The sequence below is a fragment of the Ornithorhynchus anatinus genome, unplaced genomic scaffold (assembly GCF_004115215.2).
Source record: "Ornithorhynchus anatinus isolate Pmale09 unplaced genomic scaffold, mOrnAna1.pri.v4 scaffold_561_arrow_ctg1, whole genome shotgun sequence".
Taxonomy (NCBI): domain Eukaryota; kingdom Metazoa; phylum Chordata; class Mammalia; order Monotremata; family Ornithorhynchidae; genus Ornithorhynchus; species Ornithorhynchus anatinus.
The window spans coordinates 69,378-88,827 of record NW_024396865.1 but is presented as its reverse complement, the minus strand read 5'-3'; the positions used below and the strand labels follow the sequence as shown (position 1 = coordinate 88,827).

The following is a 19,450-nucleotide window of genomic DNA, read 5'->3' as shown; positions in this document are numbered from 1 at the left end:
GTAATAGTAGAGATAGGATCCGTCGATGTTCGAAACAGTATGGAAGCAGTTTGTATCACAAGGAAGTAGCAAATTCTGGAGATGTTGTGGAGATAGTTTTGACAGGTTTTAGTGACTGAATAAGCAGGTTGAAGGAGAGAGCTGAGTCAAGAATAATGCCAAGGTTGAGAGCTTGAGAGACAGGAAGGGTGGTGGTATTTGAAGGATTGGGTAGGTCTGGGCAAAGATCACCATTTGGATAAGAAAATGAGGAATTCAATTTAGGATGTTGAGTTGGATGTGATTTGTGGGACATACAGTTAAAGATGTTCTGAAGGCAGGAGGAAATATGAGACTGAAGAGATGAAGACAGGTCAGGGCTGGAGAGGTAGATTTGGGAATCGTTAGCATAGAGATGGTAGTTTGATACCATGGGAGCAGATGAGTTCCCTGAAGAAGTGGGTGTAGAAAGAGAATTGGAGAGGAATCCATAAATGAGCCTGATCTCAATTTGTTTGTAGAAATTAATATATTATAAATCACCATAGCCAAAATTTCAGTATCACTCTCAATGGTTACACTAGGAAATTTTGCACTACCACACACTGGGGAAATTATTTTAACAACATTACATTTCTGAGAGTCAACACACCCCAAAATGTCGTTTTTGTGTTCCTCTTTAGCTGGACCAGTGGATACAAGGTTGTTGGGCCACATTAACATCACAAGCAATTCTACCACACCCAACCATGCATTCTTTACTCCTCCAAATTTAGCTTTCATTCTTTCATTCATTCAACTGTTCTTATTAGGACTGTATTAAGCTCTTGGGAGAGTACAGTGCAACAATAAACAGATACATTCCCTGTCCACAACAAGCTAACAGTCTGCGGGTGGAGACAAGACATTAATATGAATAAACAAATTACAGATATGTACTAAAGTGCTGTGGATCTGGGAGGGGGGATGAATAAAGAAGGCAAGTCAGGGAGATGCAGAATGGAGTGGAGGAAGAGGAAAGGGGGGCTTAGTTAGGGACAGCCTCTTGGAAGAGATGTGGCTTGAATGCTTTGAAGAGCTGAGAGAGTAATTGTCTGGCAGATTTGAGGAGGCAGGACCTGGGTGAGGAGTCGGCAGTGAGATAGATGAGATTGGGGTGAGAAGGTTGGTTGAGAAGGTGAGATTGGTTGAGAAGCAGCGTGGCGCAGTGGAAAGAGCATGGGCTTTGGAGTCAGGGCTCATGATTTCGAATCCCAGCTCTGCCACTTGTCAGCTTTGTGACTGTGGGCAAGTCACTTAACTTCTCTGTGCCTCACTTCCCTCATCTGTAAAATGGGGATTAAGACTGTGAGCCCCACGTGGGACAACCTGATTCCCCTGTCTCTACCCCAGCGCTTAGAACAGTGCTCTGTACATAGTAAGCGCTTAACAAATACCAACATTATTATTATTAAGGTTAGCATTAGAGAAGCAAAGTGTGTAGTCTGGGTAGTAGTAGAAGAGAAGAGAGGAGAGGCTGGAGGAGGTAAAGGGATTACATGCATTAAAGGCAATGGTGAGGAGTTTTTGTTTGTAGTGGAGGTGATTGGTAACCACTAGAGTTTCATGAGGAGTGGGGAAACATGTCCTGAATGTTTTTGTATAAAAATGATCCAGGAAGCAGAGTGTAGTTTGGACTGAAGTGGGAAGAGACAGAAGGCTGGGAGATCAGCCAGGAGACTGATGCAGTAATCCAGGCAGGCTTGGATGAGTGATTGTATTATTCATTCATTCATTCAATAGTATTTATTGAGCGATTACTATGTGCAGAACATTGTACTAAGCTCTTGGAATTTACAATTCGGCAACAGATAGAGACAATCCCTGCCCAATGACGGGCTCACAGTCTAATCAGGGGAGACTGATGGCAGAGCAAAACAAAACGAAACAAAAACAAGACAATATTATCACAGTGAATAGAATCAAGGGGATGTACACCTCATTAACAAAATGAATAGGGTAATAAAAATATATATACTAATGAGCACAGTGCTGAGGAGAGGGGAAGGGGGGAGGGGAAGGAGCAGAGGGAAAGGGGGCTCAGCTGAGGGGAGGTGAAGGGGGAAGGGGGAGAAAACGTTGCAGCAGTTTGGTTGGAGAGGAAAGAGCAGGTTTTAGCGGTTATGAAGGTGGGACCAATAGGATTTGGTGGAGGATTTAGAATATGGGGGTTTAATGAGAGAGAGCAGTCGAGGATAACGTCAAGGTTATGGGCTTGTGAGACGGGAAGGATGGTGGTGCCTTCTACAGTGACAGAAAAGTCAAGGAGAGGACAAGGTTTGAGTGGGAAGATAAGGAGCTTTGTTATGGACATATTAAGCTTGAGGTGACAGGAGGACATCTAAGTCCTCTGAAGGCAGGAGGAAATGTGAGACTGCACAGAGGGAGAGAGAACAGGGCTGGAGATGAAGATTTGGGTATCATCTGTATAGGGGTGGCTAGTTGAAGTCATGAGTTCCCCAAAGGAATGGGTGTAGTTGGAGAAGAGAAGGGGGCCCAGAACTGAATCTTGAGAGACACCCAAAGTTAGGGGATGGAAGGCAAAGGAAGAGCCCACCAAGGAGACTGAGAATGCATGGCCAGAAGGATAAGAGGAGAACCAAAAGAGGACAGTGTCAATGAAGCCCAGGTTGGATTATGTTTCCAGGAAAAGGGGGTGTTCGACAGTGTCAAAGGAGGCCAAGACATCTAGTAATATTAGGATGGAGTAGAGGCCAATGGATTTGGCAAGAAAGAGATCATTGGTGACCTTTGAGAGGGCAGTTTCTGTGGATTGAGGGGGATGAAAGCTAGATTGGAGGGGGTCTAGGAGAGAATTGGAGAAGAGGAATTTGAAAACAGCGGGTATAGACAACTCACTCAAGGAGTTTGGAGATAATTTGTAGGAGGAACATGGGGTGATAAGTGGAGGGAGCTGGGGGTAGAGGAAGGGTTTTTGGTGAATGGGAAGAAATGGATATGTTGGAAAGCAGTGCAGAAGAAGCCTTTGGACAGCAAACATTTGAAATTGGCTTTTGGGAGAGAAGAAGGAAGGGGGGCATGAGTTTTGATAAGTTGAAAAGAATGGGGTTGGATGTGCAGGTGGAGGGAGTCATTTTTGAGGGGAGGCAGGAGATCTCCTCTAGTGATACTGCTGGGAAGGATGGGAAAGCTTAAGACGGGAACAGAGCAGAATAGAGGTCCTCTGACTCCCAGGCCCATTTTGTTTCCACGGGGCTATGCAGCTTCCCTTTCCCCCTCTCACCTCCATGCTATCTGCTGTTCCTGTGAAATGGTTAGCAACAATGCAGGGGCCACGGGGGCTAGGGGCTTTACTAAAAAGAAGGACAGGAAGTGAATACTCAGAGCCGATGGCTGTATTCTCCATCTACACTCCTTCTCCTTCTATTCTCCACCTACATTCATTCCCTTGGAGAACTTATTCGCTCTCATGCCTCCCCTCATCTGTCTCCCTCTCTCCAAGCTTGCATCTCCTCATGCCTTTAAGACATATCTACTTGAATGTTCTTCCCTCACCTCAAACTTAACATGTCCAAAACAGAGCTCCTTATCTTCCCACTCAAACCTTTCCTCTACAGGACCTTCCCGTCACTGTAGATGGCACCACCATCCTTCCCATCTCACAAGCCCATAATCTTGGTGTTATCTTTGACTCCCCCCTCTCATTCAACCCACACATGCAATCCGTCACCAAATCCTGTTGGTCCTACCTGCACAACATCGCCAAAATCTACCCTTTCCTCTCCATCCATACTGCTACCACATTAATACAATCACTCATCCTAACCCGCCTAGGTTACTGCATCAGCCTCTTTGCTGACCTCGCAACCTCCTGTCTCTCCCCACTCCAGTCCATACTTTACTCTGTTGCCTGGATCATCTTTCTATAGCAACGTTTAGGGCATGTCACCCCTCCGTCAAAAATCTCCAGTGGTTGCTTATCCACTTCCGTATCAAACAAAAACTCCTCACCATTGGCTTTATAGCTCTCAATCACCTTGTTCTTCCCTCTTATCTCACCTTGCTCCTATCCTACTACAACCCAGCCCTCATATTTCACTCTTCTGGTACTACCCTTCTTACTGTGCCTCCATCTCACCTGTCTGGCCACCACCACCTGGCCCACATCCTGCCTCTGGCCTGGAACACCGTCCCTCCTCAAATCTGCCAGGCAATTACTCTCCCCCTCTTCAAAGCCTTACAGAAGGCACATCTTCTCCAAAAGACCTTCCCAGGCTAAGCTCCACTTTTCTTCATCTTCCACTCCCTTCTGTATTGCCCTGACTTGCTCCCTTTGCACTTCCCTCCTCTCCCAGCCCCATAGCACTTATGTATTTATCTGTAATTTATTTGTATTCATATCTGTTTATTTGTAATGATGTCCGTCACAGTCTGCCTAGACTGTGAGCTCACTGTGGGCAGGGATTGTCACTCTTTATTGTTGTATTGTATTTTCCCAAGCGCTTAATACAGTGCTCTGCACACAGTAAATGCTTTAATAAATATGACCTAATTGCATTAAATTGAATTGAACCTAAACCCAGGGTGAAATGCCTAAAATTAGGGTGGAATGTATGGCCTAGTTCACTCTGGAAAGAGGAGTCCCTAGGCAACAGTCTATCAGCCCCAGATTGGACAGAGAAAGTTTCAGACTGAGACCTTGGAGGGACCCTTGTGAGGAGCCCAAATTGGAGTGATGATGAAGTGTTCCGGTCTGGAAAGGCCCAGGATAGAAGAACCTCATTCAAAGACAAAAGTAAAGCCACTGGTCAGATGTCACTGGAACCATGAGGAAGGATCCCTTGTGCCCAGATCCCTTGTGCCCAGGGAAGCCAAACCAAGTTATCCCTCCTCTATCCCTATTCCAAATCTTAGAGATGGTGCACGGAGGTGCCCAGGCAAACACCCTGGCAGCACAGGACATGAAGAGGAGTATGGTTAGTGTTCTGGTTGGAGAAGCAGCATGGCTCAGTGGAAAGAGCACTAGTTTAGGAGTCAGAAGTCATGGGTTCTAATCCCAACTCCGCCACCTGTCAGCTGTGTGACTTTGGGTAAGTCACTTCACTTCGTGGTGCCTCAGTTACCTCATTTGTAAAATGGGGATTAAGACTGTGAGCCTCACGTGGGACAACCTGATTACCCTATATCTTCCTCAGCCCTTAGAACAGTGCTCAGCACATAGTAAGTGCTTAACAAATACCAACATTATTATTATTATTATTATAAATGCTGAGAATAGGAAATAAATATGCTACATCACAAGTGCTAAGCGTGGTTGGGACTGGACTTCTGCATCTACTTTAAAAACTGGGACCTAAATACACCGACCCATATGGACTAATTGCCCCTACCCTCCACTCACACATACCCAGACACACAAAGATACAAAGATACCTACATACTGAGATGCCTCTAGAGACCCAAACATGGACAAGCATAATCTGGAAATTTACAAACATAGGTTAAATACCTTGATACACAACAAAATAAAATTTCTGGGGTAAATATAACCACAATCATGCATATATGCAGCTCACAACTCTACTGAACAAAGGCATCCTGCCTCTTAGACTCGCTAACACCTGAAGATTAGTCAAAATTATCTTGTATTGAAAAAATGGGAGAAGTTTCAGAGAAAATAATTGATATGTGTGTACATATGCATGCTTGTGTATATAACAGCTACTATTCCCAGACAATCCATACTAGGGGGACTCAGTGGAGAAAGGACTCACCTGGAATGGCCCTGGGCTTCTGATGGGCAGGGTTGATTCACTCTTCCTGGAATCAGAGATAGGTCATGAGGATCCTGCAGTTTGGTGTAAATGGACAAAAGAATGAGAGGAAGAATGTCCTGGACTAATGGATTCCTACAGATTGAGACATGGCAAGAACAAGGAAAGGAAACAGACTGGGTGAAGAACAGGGGAAGGTAATGAGGAAATGCTTTCTGGAGACATGGGACTTGAGCAGCAAAGTGAAAAAGAGGATATGTGGGGCAGGAGGTAGGGAACAGTGACGTTATCAGGGTGGGAACAGCCTGGGCACAGATCTGATATCCAGAGAAGAAAGAAGAGTTTGAAAGGAGGATCTTGGCATTGAGAGTTGAATTGTAAGACCACATTTCCTCCAAGAGACCTTCCCTGATTAAAGCCTCTTTTCCCCAGCTCTCCTTCCCTTCGGCATTGTCTAGGCATTTAGATCTGTGACCTTGGGACATTTGATTTTCGCACCATCCTCAACCCCACAGCACATATCTATAAATTATACATTGAAAGGTATTTATATTAGTGTTTCTCTCCTCTTCTAGATTGTAAGCTTCTTGTGGGCAGGGAACGTTTCTGCCAACTCTGTTGCATTGTACTCTCCCAAGAGCTTAGTACAGGGTAGTGCTGAGGGTATCGTTTTGGCCACCAAGAGAAGGTAGTTTGGGTATGGAGACCAAAAAAAGGCCTTATGACTTGAAAAAATTGGTGTGAATCAAAATATAAGTGGTTTCTGTGGAAAAACAGTATAGATTTGCGAGGACGAGGAGTGTGGGAGAAAAGGCAGGTAAGGAGGTTGTGGTCAGATAGAGGGATTTCAGATTTGGCCTTGGTTGGGTCCTATAGTGCTTTCCATCCCATAATAGCCAAATCTGGAGATCTTTCCCTAATAATGCACTCCAACTCCCTGCACCCCTATCATTGTCCTCACTACCACCCACCCCATCTGAAACCAAGGCATCTCCTCAATGATGAGGAAATCAATGGAGTCTGACTTATTGTCCCATCCTGGGGCTGACTACAGGAAGCTCACAGAGGCAGAATTCCCTTCCCAGTTCCATGAATCTTCTCCTAAAACCAGAGTTTCTCCTCCAGTAGACACCTAGATCAGCGTACTCAATAAGGTTTGGTGGTATTATGGCCAGTATTCTTAGTCAGATAACAGTCAAACCAAATGTCATTCAAACTGCCTTTCCAAAGTTCTAATACTATTCCCCCAGGCAGGCTCTGTACTTTCCTGTAGGCATCTCAAGGCTCCTATTCATCTAGTTCTTAACCATTCCAAGTTCCTGTCTTACCCTCTCTAAATTCTTCAGATTTTGCCATTTCTTAGTGTAATTTCTTCCTCTCGGGGGTAGGCCCCTCGCTCCTACCCAAGATAATCCCTTATGCTGACAGGGTCCTAGCTCCAAGCCGTCTCTATGTCCTGCTTTCTCAGGAACAAGACTCAAGGCCTCAACCCAAAATTGCTGAGGGCCCCCTTCCCCATCTACCTGGCTCCCCTAGTGTTTCCCTCTAGCATGGCTCCATGCTAAAACCATGTAAGGAATTGTAGCTTTTTAATTAAACTTATCTCTTAAAGGATGCCTCAGAAGTCTCTCTCCTGGTTTCTTCTTCCCCCTCCTGAGAGTGAGAGCTAAATGCCATGACCACCATGGGAGCATTGGTCACTTTTACTGTTATCAGTTGTATCAGCTGTATTTGTGGGATTTCTCCTATTCCCACTGGTGTATACCCCTTTGTCTTGTTTATTCTCCCAGAATCAAAGGCCATGTCAGCTATTTTTATTGCATGCTCCCAAATGCATAGTATTGCACTCAATAGTCAGTGCTCAATAAATACTTGCAAAAAGTGAATGACTATCGGGAAACTAGAAATTTCCACTGTCATCTCTCTGGTCAGTCCAGAAGGAGCACTCTGAGTACCCAGTTCTAGGCTGTAAGAAACTCAGTTAATTGTGTTGTCACTAGGACAACTGTCCTAGGTGGATCTTTCTTAGGGGAACTGACATGGGCTCTGTTCCTCCATTTGGGAGTTAGGAGCTGTGCTTGTCCTTGTCACTAGCTGCCCCTTGTCTATATCCTAGCTATCATCTACTAATTGGAGGTTTGAAAAAGAGTATGAGGGAGGAAGGAACCTGCCATGTCAGTAAACGTCAGCAGGCAAGTTTGGTTTCCCTCACATGCCCCACAATGCATAGTTTAATTTATTATTCATTATGGTATTTTTAAGTGATTTCTATATATACAGCACTGCTCTGAGAGCTGGGATAGGTACTAATTAATCAGTTAGAATCCATCCCCTCTCCCTCATGGGGTTCACAGTATAAGTACTCATATGGGAGAGAGAGAGCTTATATTTGTGTTAAGGGGAGGAGAAATTTTCAGATGTGCTAGAATATCCTCATTGCACCATGTCCCAATGAGCTGGAGAGTTATAGTGTTGGAAACACACTAGAGAGTCAGACCAGGCTCCAGTGCCTATGGAATGTGGTGCTATTGTTGCCTTGCTTCTCCAGAGGCAACCCTGTTGGGTCAATAAACATTGTCTCATTGAGGGGAAAAGCTCTGGGATCATAGTCCTAGATTGTTGGATAGGAGTAGCAGGAGTCTGGGCATTCCCAGAAATGTCCCAGTTGGAATGTCAGTGGATTAATGATCAGCAATTCACATAATGGTGCATGCACACTAATCTATCCCCATAGGAGAAGATTAGGAAAGCAACTACTATATAGTGCCACTACCTTGATCTTCCAAAGACTAATGGCCATTAAGCTGATCTCCAAACTAGCAGGAGCAATCTGGATGGGTGAGTAAAAATATTGTCTTTCTGATAATGGGATATTAGTGTCAGAAATCCATTCGGGAATGTTTCACTTTGAGACAGAATCTGTGTGTTGGACTCAGTATGTCAGGGGAGGGAGATTAACACTGGGACAATGAGAGTGACACAGGCTGGGATGGCACGTATGCCACATTTTCTACAGATTGTTCTGCTTTTGGTGGTGACACCAATCAATCGGTGATATTTACTGAATGCTTAGTGCAGAACATAGCACTAAGTGCTTGGGAGAGTGCAGTAGCATAAGCACACATGATTCCCCATCCTAATTTACAACCTATCTGAAATTTACAAAGTAACAAGAGCTTCAAGAACCTGGCAGGGTTGTCTTAGGGAAAGACCAAAGAGATTTGGGTCCCCAGTCATGTCTGTACTCCCTCCTGTTCTCACTTTAACCAACCTTGGCTTCACTGACACTGTCCACTCCTGGTTCTTCTATCTCTCTGGTTGCTCATTCTCAGTGTCCTTGGCAGGTGCCTCTGCTTCACAACCCCTAACTATGGGAGTCCTTCAAGGCTCAGTTTTGGGTCTCCTTCAGTTTCCAATGGCACCCACTCACGTGAAGTGCATATTTGCTCCCTTGGCTTTAACTACCATCTCCATATGCATGATTCCCAAATCTACATCCCCAGCCCTAATCTCTCTCCTTCTCTATAGGCTCATATTTCCTCCTGCGTTCAGGCCATCTCTCCTTGGATGTCCTGCTGACACTTCAAACTTATATATTCAAAACAGATCTCCTCATCTTCTCACCCAAACCCTCTCCTCTCCATGACCTTTCTAACACTGTAGATAACTCCACCCTCCTCCCTGTCTCAAGTCCTTTGCATTATTCTCTAGCCATCACTATAATTCATATTCAATCTGTCACCAAACGATTTTGGTTCAACCTTCACATCAGCACTAAAATCCACTCTTTCCTCTCCATCCAAATTGCTACCACAGCAATCCAAGAACTTGTCCTATCCCACCTGGATTACCACATCCGCCTCCTTGCTGATTTTTCTGCCTCCTGTCTCACTCGACTTCAGTTCATACTTCATTCTGTTGCCAAGATCATTTTTTTCTGCAAAACCGTTCAGTCTATATTTTCCCACTCCCCAAGAAACTCTAGGGGTTGCCCATTCACGTCTGCATCCAACAGAAACTCCTTACCATTGACTTCAAAGCATTCAGTCACCTTGCCCTCTCTTCCTTCACCTCTCTGATCCTACTACAATCTAGTTGTCACACTTTCCTCCTCTAATGCGAGCATACTCACCTTACATTGATCTTATCTATATCACCCTTGATCTCTGATTCAAATCCTACCTCTGGCCTGGAACTCCCCCTCCCTTCATATCCATCAAACTATTACTCCCCCTACCTTCAAAGCCTTCTTATTAAAAGTACATTTCCTCCAAGAGGTCTTCCCTCACTAAGTCCACATTTACTTTTCTCCAACTCCCATCCTCACTGCCCTTACACAGATTTGTATCCTTAATTCACCAACTCCCTCAGCCCCACAGCACTTATTTACTTATCCACATTTTCTTTTTTTATATTAATATCTGTCTCCTCCTATAGACTATAAGCTTCCTGTGGTCAGGGAACGTGTCTACTACCTCTGGTATATTGTCCTCTCACAAGGGCAATGCTTAGTGCCGTGTTCTGCCTACAGTAAGCACTCAATAAATATGATTGATTGATTGATTGATCCTGCCCCTCAAACACCTCTACCTTAATCTCTTACTATTGTCCTCCCCACTTTAATTTGACAATAGACAGTGATCATTGTGTCCCTGTTCATGGAGATAATAATGTATTTCTATGACAGATCTCTTTTCTCCAGCTCTGTCCTATCCTCACAGAGTAATCAAGACAGCATCTTCTACAGAATCCAAGAAATGATCCCTCAGACTCTGGATTCTGGTGTCAAAGAACTAATGTCACTGTCAGTAAAAGGTACTCAGTGTTTGGCCTTGAAAGGCCTAAGGGACACCTTTATTTGGATTGCCCCATGAGAGACTCTAAGCACAAAGTAAATTCATGAAAGAAGTGATTGAAAATTGTTCTAAACTGAACTAAATTGGGGTACAATTAATCAATTGTATTCCTTGAGTGCTTGTGTTTGTAGAGAACTGTGATAAATGCTTGGGAGATTACAGTTTAAGAGAGTTGGTATACACTTTCCCTACCCATAAGGAGCTTACAGTCTAGAGAAGCAGCATGGTGCAGTTGTTAGCACAAGCCTGGGAGTCAGAAGGTAAAGGGTACTAATCCCTGCTCCTCTACTTGTCTGCTGTGCAGCCTTGGCCAAGTGAAATGAAGTCACTTCACTTCTCTGGGCCTCAGTTACCTTATCTGTAAAATGGGGATCGAGATTGTGAGCCCCACATGGGATAGGGAGTGTGTCCAACCTGATTTGCTTGTATCCATCCCAGCGCTTAGTACAGTGCCTGGACTATAGTAAGTGCTTAACAAATACAGTAATTTATATTAAGTATTGTTAGAGGAGGTGACAGACATGAATCCTGGCTTCACCACCTGTCTGCTGTATGACCTTCAGCAAGGAACTTCACTTCTCTGTGCCTCAGTTACGTTATCTGTAAAATGGGGAGTGAGTCTATGAGCCCTACATGGGACAGGATTGTGTTCAACTGGATTTGTTTGTATCTACCCCAGTGCTTAGTACAATGCCTGGCACATAGTAAGCGCTTAATAAATACAATCATTATTATCACTATTACCTTAAAATAAATTACAATTATGTGCTTAGGTGTCGTAGGGCTGTGAAGGCAGGGGAGGAATAAAGGGTACAAACCCAATTATAGACTTACCTTTTCTATATGGATGGTTGAAGCTAAGCCTTGTGTCTAGCACTGGTTGGGAGTGAAATTTGGAGAGAACCAAGGTGATGCCATGATAATCATCTGATAACTAAGCCCAGCCTGGGATCCATGAACACCTCAGCCCCAGTCCAGGGAGGGCAGCGGTCCGTCATGCCTAGCCATTGGCCAGTCCTAAAACTTAAAATGGAATCAGTGCTAGTGCAATGATGTTTTCATTGCTGACCCCATATAATGTTTTCTAGCCCTCCTTGGTAGAACTGGGACAAAAAAATGGTGAATTCTGACAAACCTACAAAGGAATAACAGGACTGTGAATTATGTATTTTTTTGATCTGCATTCAAGGTGATTTGCAGATTTATCTCTCTCTCTCTCCCCCCTCCCCCTCCCCAAGTCACAAATTCCCAGAAACTTATTGAAGTTTTGCCTGAGAAGCTGTATGAATGGATGCCAGTGAGATCTCCTTCAGGATTATAATGCTGCTACAGATCTGCAGTGAATGGATTCCTCCTGCTGTTTTACATTAGCATTACATCTGCCAGACACAAGTTAAGTTCTTCAGATTTGATCAATGCTCACTTAACCCTGTCTAACTCCATAATTCTTCTCACTGGGGGAATCCCAGATGCCTTGTCAATTTGGGGTCTGAGAAATTTTTTGGATGATATTGCTTGTAAAATCCTCATTTACCTTTATCGAGTATCCCGGGGCCTGGCCATCTGCACCACCTGCCTCCTGAGTGTCTTCCAGGCTGTCACGATCAGCCCCACCACCTCCCTGTGGGCAGGGCTCAAAGCTAAATTACCCAAGTGCATCCTCCCATCCTGTTTCATTTTATGGATCTTCAACCTCCTCATCGATGTCAGTGCCCCAATATCTTTGACTGGCCCCAGGAACAGAAGCAGTGTACAAATCATTTTTGACCTTAAATATTGCTCAGTAGTCCCTGTTAGCACAGAAACCACCATATTAAATGTGGCAGTTTTGGCTACCTGGGATATGTTGTTTGTGGGGCTCATGAGTGTGTCCAGTGGCTACATGGTGCTTGCTCTTCACAGGCACCACAGGCAGGTCCAATATCTCCACAAACCCAGCCAATCTCAAAGTGCAATGCCAGAGGTCAGAGCAGCCAAGAGAGTCATTGCCCTGGTGACACTCTATGTTCTCCTCTATGGGAGACAATCAATCATGTTGAGTGTTTTATTAAACATGAAAGAAAATTCTCCTCAGCTAGTGACTAGTCACATGGTGTTGTCATTCACTTTCTCAGCAGTTAGTCCATTCCTGCTTATTCATAATGAAAGAAGAACAAGAGCATACTGGAAAAGGCTATCTCCAGTGTCCAAGTTAGGTCCTTCTTCGTACCATTCTGTATGCTGTCATCTAGTTCCCGAATCTGCTGCATACTTTATCTCAGCCCTCTTTGACCCAGGCCCATCCTACAGAAACAGGGATGGAGAGAGGGAAGGGAGGGAAAGATATATTTTTAAAACAAAGTGAATACAGATGCAAACAGAATTTTGAATCGTTTGTTTGGCACACTTTGTAGGTGGTTGGAGCTTCAGGATACTTTTGTGGGGGGATAAGGAGAAATCATGAAGCCAGAAATTTGAAGGAGAGAATGGGGATGGGAATCTAGGGAGCCAATGAGTACATTTTAATTAAATATTAATATTAAATCTATATGGCCAACATAGTATCACTTCTAGCCCATTAAATAATGCCCTTTCCTCTCCATCCAGACTGCTACCACATTAACACAATCACTACTCCTTTCCTGCCTTGAATCCTGTAACAGCCTCCATGCTGACCACCCAGCCTCCTGTCCCTCCCCACTCCAATCCATACTTCATACTGCTGCCCAGATCATTTTTATACAAAAACGTTCAGGACATGTTTCCCCACTTCTTAAGAAACTCCAGTGGTTGCCCATCTACCACTGGTGCCCATCCACCATCCATCAAACAAAAACTCCTCATGATTGGCTTTAAGGCACTCAGTCACCGTGCCCCCTCCTATCTCACCTCACTACTTTACCACTACAACCCAGCCCACCCACTTCACTTCTCTAATGCTAACCTTCTCACTGTGCCTCAAAATCATCTACCTCACCTCCAATCCCTCACCCATGTCCTCCCTCTTGCCTAGAACACCCTCTCTCCTCATATCTGAAAGATAGTCTCCCTACTTTCAAAGCCTTATTGAAGCCATATCTCCTCCAACAGGCTTTCCCTGACTAAGCCCCCTTTTCCTCTTCTCCTACTCCTTTTTACTTCACCCTGATTTGCTCCCTTTATTCTTCCTCCTCCCAGCCCCGCAGCACTTATGTACATATCTGTAATTTATTAATTTATATTAACTGTCTGTCTCTCCCTCTAGATTGAAAGCTCATTTGTGGGAAGGGAATGTGTTTGTTTATAGTTATGTTGTACTCTCCCAATCACCCAGTACTTTGATTTGTCCACAGAAAAGCTCTTAATAAATAGAATTGAATGAATGAATAAATGACAGTGATCAATAAAATGATACAGCTGATTCCTCTCCTCCTACTCTGCTGTAATATTCAGAGTAGTGAGATACAGGACCCAAACCCCCAACCCAACTCTAATCCCATATTCTTGGCCATTCATTCATTCAATAGTATTTATTGAGCGCTTTCTATGTGCAGAGCACTGTACTAAGCGCTTGGAATGAACAAGTTGGCAACAGATAGAGACAGTCCCTGCCGTTTGACGGGCTTACAGTCTAATCGGGGGAGACAGACAGACAAGAACAATGGCAATAAATAGAGTCAAGGGGAAGAACATCTTGTAAAAACAATGGCAACTAAATAGAATCAAGGCGATGTACATTTCATTAACAAAATAAATAGGGTAATGAAAATATATACAGTTGAGCGGACGAGTACAGTGCTGAGGGGATGGGAAGGGAGAGGGGGAGGAGCAGAGGGAAATGGGGGGAAAAGAGGGTTAAGCTGCGGAGAGGTGAAGGGGGGGGGGTGGTAGAGGGAGTAGAGGGAGAAGAGGAGCTCAGTCGGGGAAGGCCTCTTGGAGGAGATGAGTTTTAAGTAAGGTTTTGAAGAGGGGAAGAGAATCAGTTTGGCGGAGGTGAGGAGGTAGGGCATTCCAGGACCGCAGGAGGACGTGGCCCGGGGGTCGACGGCAGGATAGGCGAGACCGAGGGACGGTGAGGAGGTGGGCGGCGGAGGAGCGGAGCGTGCGGGGTGGGTGGTAGAAAGAGAGAAGGGAGGAGAGGTAGGAAGGGGCAAGGTGATGGAGAGCCTTGAAGCCTAGAGTGAGGAGTTTTTGTTTGGAGTGGAGGTTGATAGGCAACCACTGGAGTTGTTTAAGAAGGGGAGTGACATGTCCAAATAGTTTCTGCAGGAAGATGAGCCGGGCAGCGGAGTGAAGAATAGGCTGGAGCGGGGCGAGAGAGGAGGAAGGGAGGTCAGAGAGAAGGCTGACACAGTAGTCTAGCCGGGATATAACGAGAGCCCGTAGCAGTAAGGTAGCTGTTTGGGTGGAGAGGAAAGGGTGGATCTTGGCGATATTGTAAAGGTGAAACCGGCAGGTCTTGGTAACGGATAGGATGTGTGGGGTGAACGAGAAAGACGAGTCAAGGATGACACCGAGATTGCGGGCCTGAGAGACGGGAAGGATGGTCATGCCATCCACAGTGATAGGGAAGTCTGGGAGAGGACCTGGTTTGGGAGGGAAGATGAGGAGCTCAGTCTTGCTCATGTTGAATTGGCCATGCCATCTCATTGGCTACTTCAGGTGGTAAGTGTACGTGTGTATGTGTATAAATATACATAGGTATATCTTTGTATATATCTGAACATATCTGAATATATGTATACAAATATGTATCTATATGTGTGTGTATATTTACAAAATCCCCCAAAATCTGTTTATGTATGTGTGTATATATTCATAGTTATCTGTTCCTAGATTTGCTATTTATTTTTTTGAAATGCATATGTTAAGCTGAATATTTTTCTTACTCGTTTATCTATTTCATGTTTAGCAGTTTTTCTAACTACATGGAGTTATGCCTGACGAAGGCAAGGGAACAGTAGATACTCTACAAACATTGATGACTGACTTCCTGACTAACCCACTTCTCCATCCCCTTATCCATTTTGGGAGAAGAAACAGCAATGAGCGAAGTCCTTGGCAAATTTTGCAATGCTTAGTATCTCAGACCCTGCCATTCTTAGCTCCCCAGGGACAAAAGAATCAGAACATTCTGTGAAAATGAATTTCCTGTTTTCAAAACAGATTTAGTTGGATTACCCCAATTATTAGGAAGGACTGGATGTAGCAGGGCTGTAATTCTTTGACCACTTGGAACAGTACCTTGCCTTTACAGCCTGCAGCCTATATCTGCAGAGCGGAGCTATATCTATACCTGGAGATCCGGGATTCGAACCCATGACCTCTGACTCCCAAGCCCATGGTCTTTCCGCTGAGCCACGCTGCTTCTTCCCCTCCCTAGTTCCTAACCACAGTCCGGGTTGAGCTGCACAGTGTGGGAAGGATGATTCAAGCCACCTTGTTGCACCTACTATCCAGGTTGAGGCCCGTAGTGCACTTCACACCTACCCTCTGCCGTGCCCTCAGGCCGGGCTTGGAGTCAGAGGTTGTCAATTCTAATCTCACTTCTGCCACTTGTCAGCTGTGTGACTTTGGGCAAGTCACTTCACCTCTCTGGGCCTCAGTTCCCTCATTTGTAAAATGGGGATGAAGCCTGTGAGCCCTACGTGGGACACCCTGATTACCTTGTATCTACCCCAGCGCTTAGAATAGTGCTTGGCACATAGTAAGCACTTAACAAATGCCATCATCATCATAATCATCATCATCACCTTGCAGTAATGAGCAGCATTTTGGAGTGCCTCCATCGTGTGCACCAGTTGTCTCCATTCCCACACACGGTGCCCCCTCCCCCATCAGTTTGGGAGCCTGGCTTCGCTGTTTGACCTGCTTCAGTGGCCTAGGGACACTGTCCCCTTTCCCCACACACACCTCAACACCAAGGTGTCACCGCACATCCCCCACTCTCAGTCCTGGAATGCAGCCTGCAACCCACCCCCTATCATAGCTTGGCATTGATCCTAGTTTTCTGAGCTTCCCCAACACCATGATATTTTGGGGGTACCTCCTGACTTCCCCTTCAGGCCACAAGACTCCAAATAACAGATGGGGCCACAAGGTGGAGATAAATGGACCACTGTGGAGAGACTAAGACTGATGAATGTGTACCATTGGAAACTGAGGGATGCCAACTCCCTGCTCAACTGCCAACAAGAAGCAATGGAACATGACTGTCAGCACGGGGACTAATGAGGGTTTACTCCTTTGGGATTATCTTCAGGAGGGGCAAGGGGAACTCACTGGGTCAACCAGGGGAGAGATTATGCAAATGGGGATGGGTTAAAACCCTGCCCATATAAGTGGCCCATGCTCATTACATGGACCACTCAGTGCCTGGCTCAGTGGTAATGTTTTGATCCCTCCCGGGAGGGAATGGAATTAAAGGCTCCTATCTTGAACCGAGCTGTAGTCTCTGTGTTCTCTATGCTGCACCTCACTCGGAAAGATAGCAACAGTCAGTGTTCTTGAGGGCCACCATTTCTTTCCTCTTCCATGGGGAGCTAGGTAGCACTGTCTACAGGACTTGGAGGTTCCCTCATCTTTTTTTTTTTCTTTTTCAATGGTATTTCTTAATTCCTTATTATGTGCCAGGCCCTGTTCTAAACCCTTGGGTAGATACAAGGTCATCAGGTTAGACTCAGACCATGTCCCACATGGGGCTCAGAGTCTTAATCCCCATTTTACCGATGAGGGAACTGAGGCACAGAAAAGTGAAGTGACTTACCCAAGATCACACAGCAAACAAATGGCAGAAGTGGAATTAGAACCCAGCTCCTTCTGATTCCCAAGGTGGTGCTCTCTGCACTAGGACATGCTGCTTCTCACTAGGCCATGCTGCTAATCATCTGTGTGGCTTGATGTTTTTAATCTCCTTCCCCCCTCAGAAATTCTTGAAATAATCTGGCTCGATGGAGGGAATCTGAGGCGTGAGTTCAGAGAACCTAACTAGCCTTGTGATTTTTTTCGGGCCCTTATTACAAATTAAAAATGAATGAATAAATATAAACATTCGGGGCTTGAGCAATCATTCTAGAAGAATAAAGAAAAAATATGTATGAGGGAGGTTCCTCCATCAAGAAGACAGCAAACCTGTTTTATTGTGATGTATGGACTTCACTGTTTAGATAGCTAGTTCTCAACTGCTTAACTACTATAATGCAAGGGGGTTAATAAGGAAATAATTTGTAAATGGTCTTACAGAGTAGGAATGTCTGTTGTAGGGGTATTTCTCTGTTTTAAGGATATCAGGAATTGTTCAGCACTATGCTTAGGTATGCTAAATTAGTTAAAGAGGTATATAATGGGGAAGCAGCGTGGCTCATTGGAAAGAGCCTGGGCTTCGGAGTCAGAGGTCATGGGCTCGACTCCCGGCTCTGCCACTTGTCAGCTGTGTGACTGTGGGCAAGTCACTTAACTTCTCTGTGCCTCAGTTACCTCATCTGTAAAATGGGGATTAACTGTGAGCCTCACGTGGGACAACCTGATTACCCTGTATCTAACCCAGCGCTTAGAACAGTGCTCTGCACATAGTAAGCACTTAACAAATACCAACATTATTACTATTATATAATCAAATTTGGAATGGACTATCATCTTTATATCTACCCAGTATCAATCGATCCATCAGTTAGCGGCATTTATTAAACACTTACTGTCTGCAGAGCACTGAACTAAACACTTGGGAGAATACAAAACAATGAAAAGGAATTCGCTTAAATGTTTCCTGCCCATAGTAAATTTACAGTCTATTACTAGAGGGGGAGGCAGACATTAATACAAATAAATAATTTACAATATAAAATTTAAAGATATGTACATCAGTAAGGTGGAGTTGGTGATGGGACAGAGATGGGTCCAAAGGTCAGAGATTCAAGTGCAGAGATGACATAGATGGGAGAGTGAGCTGGGTAAAAGAGGGCCTTAATCGGGGAATGCTTCCTGGAGAAGATGTAACTTTAATAAAGCTCTGAAGGAGAAGAGAGTGGTGGTATGGGATATATATTCGGGCAGGGAGTTAAGATCAGCTAGGTGCCCAGGGTGGTAAGTGTAAGTGTGAGTTGGTGAGTGCGTGAGGTGGCATGGAGGAGCAGGTCATTGGAGTAGAGGAGTGAGAGGAGGTGGACAGTGGAGGATAATTGGGAACATCCATATAAATATTGAAGTCCCCAAGGATCAGTGTTTGAAAATGGTGAAACTTGCCTAATACACTTACTGGATATGCTGTATATACATAAATGAAAGATGTATGTCCTCTATTGTGCAATTATGGATCTGCTAATCTTATCATTCCCAAACCTGTTGGTGATAGAGTTGATATTGAGAGCTGAGAGGGAATAGTGTGTAACTATAATTGGGTCTGGTATGCCTTGGTATTCTGAGTTATGCCTTGAGATGATGGTATGATTGAGAATTAAAATGGATTTTTGAGGGAGTGGAAGGGAATTTGTGTGGATCAATTTATTAGTCAATGAATTAGAGACACAAGAGAGGATTAAGGATTTGAGATGATGTATATAGTTTATGTGCTCATGGATTTGGAAAGGACAGCAATGTGGAATAGACAACTTGCATACTATCTGTAAAACCAGCAAAGAGTTAAGAGAAAAAGGATTGAAGAATGATCTGAAAAGAGATAGTGGAGGACTGAATTAGGATAAAGAGGGAGTCAGTACATAGCAGAAAGGAATGAAGAGGTCAAAGAAGGATTTAGGTTTTATTTGGGTAGGCAATGACATCTGTTCATGGGGTAGGGGGGTTTAGAACCACATAGAATACCATATTTTAAAACAACTATAATGGGTTAATTGAAGGGTAAGTGTTCATATATTTTTTAAGAAGTCC

General features: G+C 44.5%; 1 pseudogene; it reads left to right on the top strand.

The window, feature by feature from the left end:
- The first annotated feature begins 8,508 nt into the window (after positions 1–8,508).
- On the top strand, positions 8,509–13,039 carry LOC114808925 (annotated as a pseudogene).
- Positions 13,040–19,450: the final 6,411 nt, after the last annotated feature.